The following is a 12,400-nucleotide window of genomic DNA, read 5'->3' as shown; positions in this document are numbered from 1 at the left end:
TGTAAACCGTTCATGGGTGTGAAGGTTACACCCCATTCACTATCATAAAGATCGCTAACTTCATGGCGGTCCTGAACCATGACTGGATATTTAGGGATGATGGTACGAATCCAACCCAAAAGAGATTGAACCCACCCTAAATAGGCCTCTACTTTATTCTTATGATATTCATGTGCGCTTTCCGATCAACATACATTTAATATATTAATCCTAAGCATATTTAATCTACGTTGGTTGATTATTAATGCACAGCGATCACTTGAATTAAAATCATATTAGTCTAAAATCAAAGTATTAATTATCTTATTCGACATGATTTCAAATACAAATTCTCTTTACTCCTGCAAAAAAGGCGTGATCAACCCATAACAATAAATATATGAATAATCAAGCAATGTAAAACTATGGACATGATAATTATCATCAAATAATATTCTCATTTAAGCATAATATTAGAAAGATCTTAGGCATGATATTAACATGATTAATAACAAATCCTTGCATGTCCCTAATAAGATCAAAGCTTTAGCCCTAATATGATACTAGAAAGCATAAAAAGCACCATTACATGATACTAGGAATCATAAAGCTAAGGCATCCTAACATGATACTAGTAATTAATTTAAAAATCTAAGCATGTTTTCTACATGAATAGAGTAATTGAATTACTCACTTTGATGTCTTGTACCTCTTTCTGTTAAAAGAATACACACATTAGTTAATTTTATTAAATATTATATCAAATAATCAAAATAATATTAATTGAAATATTGATTTGGGACAAAACCATCAGAATTATCATCTTTTCACGTCGAGGTCTAAGACAACTACGAGTTTGGCTAGGTGTATAGGAGACTCGTGAAGGACATATGGTGTTTGTGTATTTAGGCTAGGCTAAGAAAAAAAAGAGAGAAGAAGCTTAAATCTTGTAGAGAGAGAAGGATGATAATTGTTGGTGATCAAGTTTATTGATGATTGAAAACGGGGGAAATCATCCCTTATTTATAGAGAAAAACCACCAAAAAGAACAGAAAACGATCAGAATCCCACACGGAATAATACATTTTTCAACGCGTGGCGATGAATTCATCACGTTGCGATATCTTCATCTCTATGCGATGATTTCATTGTTACGCGATGCATTTCGAAAGATCAGATCCATACAGAATCCTACTTCCAATAATTAAATTGAATTAATCACATGTCCATACTTATCTTTATTTAGGGCATGTTTACATTTACTGAACTGAGATGAACTGAATTGAACTGAATTGTTTGGAGCTGAATTTAACTGACTGAGCTGAAATGAATATTTTATGAGAGAGAAAAATTAGGAGCTGAACTAAACTGATTGGAGCTGAACTAAACTGAACTGTACTGAACTGATTGGAGCTGAACTGAATTGAAATTATGTAATTGTGAACAGGCCCTTAATCAGAATTAAATCTATTAAAAACATATGTTTTATCCGAAATATAATTCTTAATCAGTATCTTTTCAATAACAGGATATTAGAATCTTTAAGAAAATAATAATCAATCCTAATGTCTTTAGGACTTAAAACAACATTCTAGATAATTCTAGAAGTTTAAAATAAATCCTAATGACTTTATAAATATAATTAATATTAATAGACCCTCCACATGATCATTGGATCCGCGTAAAAAAACTCGGGTTATGGCTTGTTTAGTATTTTTGCCATAACTTTTTCGTTATAACTCGGATTTTGGCTAATAATATAAATATCGTTAAAAAGCTCTTTCCAAGCCCCATCCAACTGCGCTATTATTGGACCCTGATTATGGACCAAACTAACTTGAATAGGGCGTTTTTTCATAAATAGGACACAAAATCAATTATTTTGGACACGAATGGAATTATAATGATTTAAAACATTTTTAGAAAGGTTAGAAAGGGATATTCACAATATTCTTCAACATTTCACCTTACTCAATAATTAATGACGTGAGAAGTACTTATCACTAGATTTTGTTTTGGGGAGACACAATCAAGTGTCTATAGTACATTAAATAGTTAAAATTACACTAAATATTGTTATCATAGTATACTTTTGAAGCTAATATATGTACCATTATGTTGTGAAATTATGCCATTAGAGTGTAATGGTATAATAGTTATAAAGGTATTAAAATGACTACAGTGGTACAATTAAAACCTGAAAATTATAGTGATAATATGTGGTTCGTATGAACTCCTTGGAGTGCTCAGGGAAGGAATGGTGTTAGGAGAATAGGTTTCAGGCTTATAATGTGTGTGTGAGAGAGAGAGATGGGAATGTGTGTTGGTGCCCCGAAATTAATAATTTGATCTCGTATTTATAGAGAAAATGTGTGAAGTGAGATACGGAACCTTAGAAATGAGGCGCCGCAAAGATACAAACCCTATAAATTGTTGTGGCAAGGCAAAATTTTTTATGGCGTGACACAAACCGCCGTGGCACGGTAATTTCCAATTTTTGCGAGTTTTTAAAACCATGATAACTTTTGATCCGTAAATCGGAATAAGACATATCATATATCTTTGGAAAGATATTCAAGTCTAATTTCTAACCCAATCATAATCAGATCAAAATCCATATTAGATATTAACATATGGCCATTTTAGTGAAAGGGTGTTGATTTTGGGTCGAGTTTTATTATTCCGTAAATCGAAATAAGACAAATCATATATCTTTTTCGTTTTAAATCGGAATAGGGCTTATGATATACCGTCGGAAAGCTTATTTCAAGGGTTATCAAACCAAATAATATTTGGATCAAAATTACATGACCACAAAATCAGTTTAGCTCGATTTTGTGATGTAGACACGAAAATAGGAAAATAAGTTATGGATTGGGGAGGTGGGCTAATAATTGGGTTGGTTTATGAAATGTATTGGATTGAAGATGTATTTAATCACTCTTAAAATTAAATAGTCAACCCGACTAATAACGACGGTGAAAGGTTGCTTATCGTTAGGTTTTGGGGAGAAATTTTTAGGTTTTACAAAAGCCCCCACTTTGACTGAGTTTGTAGAAACGCAAGTTTCGAAAATGATAGTTAAATTAGTAGATAGGGACGAAGAATGATTTAAGACGTTATGTAATCCTAAACCACTTTTTGTACGCCGACAGTTGCAGAAAAATGTTAGTTTCACGGTTAAAAGAGGAAGGGAATAAGATGTGTATGTGACACTAATGCATCGGCAACAAATATGTTAGAAATACACCGGATGATAGTCTTCCGTGCCTTGGGAATTCTATCATGAACCACTACGCCTCGAGCAATCTACTAGATAAAAAGTGACAAGCTTCAGCGCCTTAGGAAACATGTCGTAGACTCTTGTGCCTCGAGCAACCTATTGAATGATGATCTGTTGCGCCTCGGGAAGAATGATTAATGATATCATCCACGCCTTAGGAATTATTGTGAATCATTGTGCATCGAGTAACTCATAACTGAAATTCCATACTCCGGGAATAACACTAAGTGTTCGCGCCTTGGGACACAATTGCAGACCTCTACGCCTCACCTCGAGAAGTGTGCAATGATTCACTATTTTCTACGCCTTAGGAAAACTTGTCTGATGATCAATATTGCAACATGAATCGTCCGCACCTCGGGAGATGATCATTAAGTGTGTGATAAATGATAATGGTTCGATTGTCCAAATTAAAAATATGGGTTGTAAATGATAATGGTTCGATTGTCCTCAAACGTGGGTTGTAAATGTTAATGGTTTGATTATCCCCAAATGTGGGTTGTAGTTGTTGATGTTTGATTGTTTGATTATCTTCGAAAAGAGGATATAAATGATTATTTGTTCAATTATCCCCGAATAGAGGTTATACCTGAGACATGCAAAGTATCATTTGCCAAAGGACTCGTATAGACAGTGACTGAGTTGACCAACTGACTTGACCAAGCTTGATTTGGCATGACATGACATGTGTACGACTTGTGTCTATTGTATGTGTATATGTATAGGTTGAGTGTGTGCATAGACACAAGCCATTGAAAATGTTAAAAATTTTAGTCATTTTTTGTCATGAGTGGAGGGTACCGAGTTTCTCACTAAAAAGAAAGACATGAAATATGAAGTTTTGGAAGAAAATTCTGAAATTTCCTTATTAAGTATAAATTTGAAAAAGTTTTTGAACTTCCCTAAAAAATAAAAATTTAGAAAAGTGTTTTAACTTCCCCAAAAGAAAAAATGATCAAAATGGGAAGAATCTTTGAGCTTTTCGTCGAGCAAAGCGAGGTGAATTGCATGAGTCTTCTTCTTGTCGGATAAAATCACTTGTCTTTAAAATAATGCATGCATGATGAATGTTCCTAGGGTAGTAGGCTAAGGACAATTATATCATGTGACATGATTAATGAATGCACTAAAATCAGAAAGCTAAGCACAATATAATCGTAGTTCATAGTCGATGTATATTGCTTAGTTTAAGATGGTAAGCATCATATTTAGTGTATGAAAAAAAGTCTTGATGAACTTTGCTTAGGTCTGTAAGCCAAGCACGTATGCAATAAACGCAACAATGAATCTTGGTGGACGTTGCGTTGGTAGAGAGCTAAGCAAGTGTACAATGATATATAACAGTGATGATGTTTACTAATGTTGTGAAGTGTGTGGTGTTACAACAAAATTTCATGGTAAAGGGTTCCTAAGAGAAGGATGAAATTGCAATGTATGTGTGATTGAAGTGTGTGAGAGTGATACTAAGGTAACGCTACAAAGACTATGGTGATGGAAAGAGATGTGAAAGGAGTTAAGATGCTTGATGACTCTTTTGGCTAAGTAGGATAATGATGTGGGTTTCAGCCCCCCCAAGTCTAGCTCTGCGTGAACAAAGATGAGCATTGGAAATGTTTTGACTCGATCATACATAAATATTAATGTGGCCACACCTCGATGTAGTGTTGTCGATGTATCCGTTAGGAATCAGGCACAACGTAGCTCTAGCCAAACTTTGGACAAATGTACGTATATCTCAAAGATGAAAGGGTGAAAGGCTCAAGACCCAAAATAAGCCCACCAATATTTGTATTTATGTGTTTGAAAAAAAAAAAAGAATTTTGCATGTTTGTTTTTCACATTTTTTTTCTTTGAATTTTTATTTTTTTCATTTTTCTTTTTCGTTTTTCTGAAACAATGTAGGCAATCTCGGATCATGCAATTTATCACTCACTTAGCATTAATGTTTTTCAGGCACGGTACCAAGGACTCTATGAGAGACAAAATTCGAGACGTGTTCAAATGAAAGACATTAGAACACTTGCCCTTAGCTAGACATCATATTGTATTATTTTATTTTTCTCTTTTGAACTTGCTCTTGAATGTTACAAATCACACACCTTCCCACCCCAAGGTTAGGTGAATGTGGGTTGAATAAATGAGGCTAAATGTTAGGCATGGCTCAAAGTGGTTAATGAAAGAATGAAATATGTGTTTGAAGGGTAGAAAAGGGAATAACGGGTTGCAAATGGTGCTCCAAATCATTGGTTCACCTTGTGTTTGGTTCGGCAATGGGGTTTTTTTTTTATATATATATTTTTTATTTTACTACTTCAAAAATGACATGATCGTGACGTAAAGGAAATATGCTCATTTTATTAACGGAAAAGGTGAATAAACATATAGCCACATATAGAAATTCAGAATGGGAAACCTATTCTAGACAAAAATGGGGAAAAAGGAAATGAATAAAAAATAAAAATCATGAGATCTTGCAGAAGGACTCGCCGTTCGCCTTGTCTTCAATTTTTCTTGCTACTTGAGGGACAGGAAGTTTGTTTGCATCAACCAAATCTTGAATGACATCTTTAAGATTTCAACAATGTTCAGTAGAGTGAACTTTTCCTTGGTGGAACTTGAAAAGAGCATTAGGGTTCCCTTTGGCACTCCTTTCTTCAGGTTTTGGTTGTAGAAATGGCCCAGTATGTGTTATCAAACCTTAAATGTAAAGGCGATCAAAATCAACATCATAAGTCATTCCCAAAAGAGTGTAATTTCACCTTTTCTTAGACAACGTAGTATCAAGAGCTAAAACTCAATTGAGATCAACCTGGCGTACATTGTTAGTAGTATTTTCAGGCTTAGAAGACGAAGAAGAAGGAAGATCGTTCTTCTTGTTTTTCCAAGTGTTATTATTGTTATTACTGCAAGTAGTGTTTATCAAGAGATGTTTAATGGTATATCGTATATAGCTTCGAAAGTGTTTAATTGTAGGAATTTGAGATGTTGCGTGTACTTGTTGGTCAGATTTTTTATTAAGAGACAAATAATGTCCTGATTTTCCCTTGGTAACTCAACAATTTGTGTAGCTTTTTCTCTCCACCTAATTAGATAGGCAATGAACCCTTGATTTTCTTTCTGCTTAAGGATAAAAAGCTCACATTCTGAAGTCCTAGTTGAATGATACACTTGTAACGATTCATGAAATTTTCTGTGACATCTTCCCAAGTTGCAGTGTACTTAGCATCTATAGAACAAAACCATTGTTGGCAAGCATAATCTAAAGAGAGAGGGAACACCACCTGTAGGGAATATTTCAAGCATCCCAAACTTTAACCCCACTGTGATCATACACTTAAGCATGGTGGCGTCCAAAGGGAAGAAAGCTAAAGTAAAAGAGTCGCCAAAAAGTTTAAAGAACTTGTAAACCGTTCACAGGGTGAAGGTTACACCCCTTTCACGATCCTAAAGATCGCTAACTCCATAGTGGTCTGGAACCATGACTGGATATTCGGGGATGAAAGTACAAATCCAACCTAATAGAGATTGAACCCGCCCTAAAATAGGCCTCTACATTATTCTTCTCATATTCATGTGTACTTTTTGACTAACATACAATCATTAAATTAACCTAAAACCTATTTAATCTATGTTGGTTGAATATTAATGCATAAATAAAGCCATTATTGGTGATCACTTCAATTAAAATCATATTAGCCTAAACCAAATTATTAATTATCTTATTAGGCGTGATTTCAAGTACAAATTCCCTTTAAACCTGCATAAAAGGCGTGATCAAGCAATAACAATAATATATATCAAGCAACACAATAACAATCATATTATCATAACCATAAGCATAACCACCATGTTAACATTAAAGCATAATAATAATAGCAAGACCCTAGGCATGATACTAACAAGATTAATAACAAACCCTAGCAGGTCACTAAACATGGTACTTACATGTTATTAGGAATTAATACAATAATCTAAGCATGCTTTCTACATCAAAATAATAATTAAATTACTTACTTTGATGCCTCATACCTCTTTTTGATAAGAAAATACATACGTTAGCAAACTTCATTTAAATATTAAATCAAACAATTAAATTAAAGAATTGTAAAGAGTTTAGAAATTGGATTTGGAGTCTAAACATCAGAAAGTATCAACCTTTCACGTCTAGGGCGAAGGCAACTTCGAACTTGGATAGGTTTGTCTAGAGCTACTGTATGCGGTATAGTGTTTGTGAAAAAGCTAGTTTAGAAAGCAAGAGGGAGAAAGAATAAGCTATTCCTTAAAGAGAGAGAATAGAGAATTAGAGAATTATGGGTTCTTTGAAAACGGAGGTCAAGGACCCTTTTTATAAGAAAATAGTCCGGAAACAGATAGAAAAACCATCAAGTTCCATTTGGAATAAAATACCTCTTGTCACCAACGACACGAACCAGCGCTAGACGACAGGCACCAGTGCCAGCGACAAATACTAGCGTCTGGCGCTAGGCTTGTCGCCTTGCGCTGAGACAGAAGTAAACGCGCTTTTGTATGCAGAATCCTCTTCTTAATATGATTAAGCAGCAAATTTCGTGTTTTATCAAATTAAAAATCGAGTTTATGATAAAAACACTTATTTTATTCCAAGTAAAACTCTTTATAATAATAATTATCAATCCTAATTCCATTAGAATTTAAAAGAAGCTACTAGATTATTCGAGAAGATTAAAGTCAATCCTAATAACTTTAGGAATAATAATTAATAGGCCCTCCTCTAGATCATTGGGCCGCATATAAAATTCATTTTGGGCCCAATTTAGTACTTTGGCCATAACTTCCTCATTATTTATCGAAATTGAGCTTATAATAAATCGTTGGAAAGCTCTTTTCGCGCCCAATCCAACTACACTATTATTGGACCCTTATTACCAAACAAAATTAGATTGGATATTTTCATAAATAGAGTATGAAAAGAAATATTTTCAAAAACATAAAAAAGGAAATGTAATAAAAATAACTGCATCACTAGACTTTTCAAACTTTCACTTTATTCGATAATCAAACGACGTGAAAGGTATTCATCACTGGTTTTGGTTTTGGGGAGTCACATTTGGGTGTCTACAGAAGCCCCCACTTTGACTGAGTTTGAAGAAACTTATGTTTCGAAAAACGAGAGTCAAAGTATTGATAAGTTTCGAAAATAAAAGTCAAAGTAGCGATAGGGACGAAGAATGATTCAGAACATCCTGCGACCCCAAATCATTCTTGTAACGCCAATATCTGCAAACTAGTGTTAGTTAAAACAGATAAGAGAGTTAAGAAACGCGTATCTTGCACCGTCGAGCACACGTCTCTAGAGTAACCGATTTATTGCTGCATTTTGTTGTGATGACCTCCACAAGCTAGGGGATATCGCCTGAAGACTGCTCCGCTTGTAGCTGCCTTTAATTTCCACTATGATAGTCTTCCACATCGTAGGGAACACCATCAAAGATAACTCCGCTTGTAGCCATCTTCAGTTGTTTGTGACAAATCTCCACATCCTAGGGAACGTCGTCGAAGGTGACTGCTCATAGCCATCTTCCGTTTTGTTTTGACAATCTTCTCATCCTAGAGATTATCGTCGAAGACCACTGCTTGTAGTTGTCTTCATATTTTTCTATGACAATCTTCCACATCCTAGGGAACATGATTGATCATTGATGTTACATCTCGAGCTATTTTCTTGAATCATAGTGACAACCTTCCCAATCATAGCGAATATTGTCGTAGACCGCCTCATCAAGAACCGTTCTTCTCAAATCTAGGTGACAACCTCCAAAATCTTAGCGAACGCCATCAAAGACCACCCATCTAGTGCTATCTTCTCAAATCTAGGTGACAACCTCCTCCACTTAGCGAACGTCGTCGAAGACCGCACTTCTCGTGCCATCTTCTCAAATCTGGGTGACAACCTCCACAATCTTAGCGAACGCCGTCGAAGACCCCCCATCTCGTGCCATCTTCTCAAATCTAGTGATAATTTCCACCAAACTAGCGAAATCTATCAAAAACCACTTCATCTCGAATTGTTGTTTTCTCAAATCAAATAATAACCTCCCCAATCTTAATGAAAGCTATCGAAGTTGGCTTCATCTCAAACCGTCCTTCTTAAATCCAAGCGAGAAACATCTTTTAATCTTAGAGACTCTTGTTGAATGCTTCTTCATCTTGAATCTTCAAATCTTCTTGTCCTTACTTTTAAGAGTAATTGACCTTTCTAGCTTTGGCAAGAACCCTATCTTAAGATTCTTCGATCTTCAAGTCAATTTTTGTAGAAATCTGTAATACCCCTAATATTTGGGAAATATTTTCTTAAATAGTAATTTCTTTAATTAAATATTTCTAAATTATGATCTTGGTCGGTCCATACTTTATTAATTACCGTTATATTCCGTTTTTAATTTTATTTTCCGGATTTTATCTTAATAATACTTAACAGCTTTAGCTTAATTATCATCTTATAAATTACAAAAGATCTTAATTTTGATATTATCTATATATTTTAACTTGATTTAATTATCAAATCTAATTATTTTATTTATTTAGAATGATTTTCATTTTTTATTTATTTATTTATTTTTTTTAAAAAAAAAAAAAGAGTATGAATGACGTGAAGCTAAGCTAACAACCATGACTTTTATGATAAGCTTATTTAACTTAACCTCTAGCCTTCTTCATTATCCATTTTGCTTCCTATCTTCATTCTTTCAACCATATGCAAATCTATCTAAATTTCTCCCATCTTTTAACCCAATTACTAACCTAGACTCAATTTGATCCAAGTACTTTAACAAACTCCAAAACTTATCATGTTTTCTAGTAAACATGTCATACCTTCAACTTTATCTTTTCTACCCTCTAAACACTATAAATAGACCTTCAATCTTTCACAAATACCTCACACAAATAAGAAAACACTCTTCCCTATTTCTTAAACTCACGACCCTCTCCTTCTCCCTATTTCCCTTGCCTAAAACAAACACCGTAATCGCCACTAACTTGTTGTTTCTATAGTCACCATTGCCACCTTATTGTTGCACTAACAACACCTTGCCGCTGCTGCCTTATTGCCCCCTTTCTCTACCACTTGCTACTGCCGCAAGGTGCTACGCACCATCCTACTATTTCACTTATTTTGCGTAAGCTTCTGTTAAAAGCATAACAACAATTTCCTACTTTTTTACTCCTTATTATACTACTATTAATATTATGATTACTATTATTAAGTTTTGATAATAGGAACATTATTATACTACCTAACTTTGGTACTAAAGTAATACTTACGTAAATTGTTGTAAAATTTGATTTTATGAGATTAATATTTTAGTAGTTCAAGCACAAATAGAGTATTATTTATAGTTTTGTGTTATTTTTGTTAACCTTATATTAATTAAGGTTATTTTAATTGTGTAGGAGGAGTCCCTCGATCGTGGTCAAGTTTAGTGATCGTACCTTAATTGTTCTCGTGATCAAGGTACGTATAGGTGGCTAGGGTCCTTGATACAATACGTGTTTTGGTAAATGTTTGTTTGAATGATTGTTTGAATAAATTAAACGTATGATTATTTAAGTTAACGATTTTCATGATAAGTTGAAATATATAATTTTACGATTTAACGGTTTAATCTTTAAAAGTGTTGATCAATTTAATAAAAGTTGTTGATTTATAAATTACTTAATTTAAATAATTTGCAGCTCATTATGGGCCTGAGTATTTGGTATTTTAATTGTCCCTCAACCCGGGACTGGTTAAGTAAGACCATGAGCTTTGTATGATCTGGTCTTTCCTCGAGTATAGTATAACTTGCTTAGGGGGTGTGCACACTTAGGTGAGGAAAATTGGTTTAGGAATATATCAAAAATTGAGAAGTTTATAAATTGGAAATCTATTGGTCTGGAAAGCTTTTATTGATGAATATTACTACCCTTGAAAGGTTTAATTATTTTTTTTTGGAAAGTTTAATTTTGGAAATTGACTCGTGACAGGTTTAAATTTAATTGGTTATTTCGAAAGCATGTTTGCCTAATAAAAGTATTTACATGCCTTGCACTTATACGTACTTAGCGTTTTTGCTAATCTGTTTTCCTTTTTGTTTTGGTTCGCCCTGTTTACCATTTTGGTAAGCAGTCTTGATTTCAGGTGTGAAGTTGTTCGTGCGCATACTAGAGTCGGGATTGGGATCACATAGTTCGGAATTAATTTTATTTATATGTGGACAAGTTTTTATTAGATTACTTTGAAATAGTTATTGTGATTACTCCTATTATTAATAAAAGTTAGTTATTTTTCCGCTGCAATTTGAGTAATTAATTAAGCCTTACGTTTTCACGTGGCGGTAATACGCCCAAGTCTATATCTACGGTATTTGTATACGTATAAATATAGTATTTACGTAGAGGGAGATTTGGGGGTGTTGCAAAGTGGTATCAGATTTCCGGGTCTAAGAATGATTAAAATTGTGAAATAAAACTTATGGGTAGACATAAGATGGGCATATAGGATATATAGATAGAGTTTCACATTCTTCGAAAGTAAAATTATTTTCTATAAAAACTATTTTCTTATTTGGAAAGATGATTGAAAAAGGATGCTCGGGTTCTCTTCGGAGGCCTATAATGGGTACGACTCTCTGTCTAGGAAATACTCTCCTCGACGCTGTAGGTAACTTTCCTGGGAGACGTGGGCTTGACCGTCCAATATCAAGAATCGAGTTGATGAGTGACATTTATGGCACTCATTTGGTCCCTTTTTGGATAAATTCTATTTCATTTTATCTCTCTTTTCTTTAGTTTTCCTTAGTTTTATTCTTGTTTTCTTCATTTTATGCTTTTTGTAGTTAATTTCTCTATTTCATGCATTTTCTAGTTTACTTGTTATTTTTCTCTTTTACTTGCTTTTTATCATTTGTTTGTAGGTGGTAATTGATTGTCCAAGAATTCCCGAGATTCCTCTCTATGAGCTTTCATTGTTTTCATGCCTAAAGATGGTGCAAGAAGCTTCAAGTCAAAGGTGGATCCAAGGGGCAAGCTTCAAGGCTTTGTATATGCCTTCTTCATGGCTTATACTCTTCAAGAAATTCAAGAAAGTTTCTGCCTACTTTGTCCTCCATCATCATCATC

This window comes from Chenopodium album, chromosome 23 (genome assembly GCF_948465745.1).
Source record: "Chenopodium album chromosome 23, dcCheAlbu1.1, whole genome shotgun sequence".
Classification (NCBI taxonomy): domain Eukaryota; kingdom Viridiplantae; phylum Streptophyta; class Magnoliopsida; order Caryophyllales; family Amaranthaceae; genus Chenopodium; species Chenopodium album.
Note: the sequence above shows the minus strand (reverse complement) of the source record.